Source organism: Gossypium hirsutum, chromosome D10, assembly GCF_007990345.1.
Source record: "Gossypium hirsutum isolate 1008001.06 chromosome D10, Gossypium_hirsutum_v2.1, whole genome shotgun sequence".
Lineage (NCBI taxonomy): Eukaryota > Viridiplantae > Streptophyta > Magnoliopsida > Malvales > Malvaceae > Gossypium > Gossypium hirsutum.
Window position 1 is genome coordinate 21,874,024 of NC_053446.1, and position 747 is coordinate 21,874,770.

Consider the following 747-nt stretch of genomic DNA (forward strand, 5'->3'; position numbering starts at 1 on the left):
GAGCTCAAGGGGGAGCTCACGATTTACAAAGCTACTCTGAGTAATGGGATGTTGTCTTCAAGGCCGAAGCAACAAGCAATGGATGTTCCCAAACCGGAGAAACTTAAGGGTGTTGAATCGCCGGCACCCCTACGGCGCAGCGAAAAAAAATAAAATCGGTGACCCTAACCATGGATCCATATGTGAAGAACGAATCGGGGTGAAAAGATTACGAAATTACCTAATATTTCGATTGAGAAGACAGTAACTTCTCGACAATGTGTAGTCTGATCTACAGTCAAACCAAGCCGCAATCTATCAAGACTCCGACCTCTACGTAATCCACCCAATTGACTACGAACGGAAGAAAAATCCCCAAAACAGTTTTGAGAGTTATATTTCTTTGACGGCTGCTAAACCTTAAAATAATGAAAAACAGGATTCTGATATATCCCTTTTATTTTTAGGGTTTTTTAAGAAATTAAATAAATATAAAATATTTTAAACCGAAAATTATAATTACATTAATTATAATATAATTTCGGTAAACTATATATTTATTTAAATTCATATGCTAATCAAATTCATGTCCTCATTATATGTACAACAACCTTGTACATAATGTGTTGGAAATTTGATTACTGAATTAAATTAATTCTATAATTAATTTAATTCAAGTGACACCCCAAAATAAAACCAACTATGGTTTATTCCGTTCATTTCCACTATAGGGTGTGACCCTGTAGGTTCCTGTAACGTTAGCAGTAA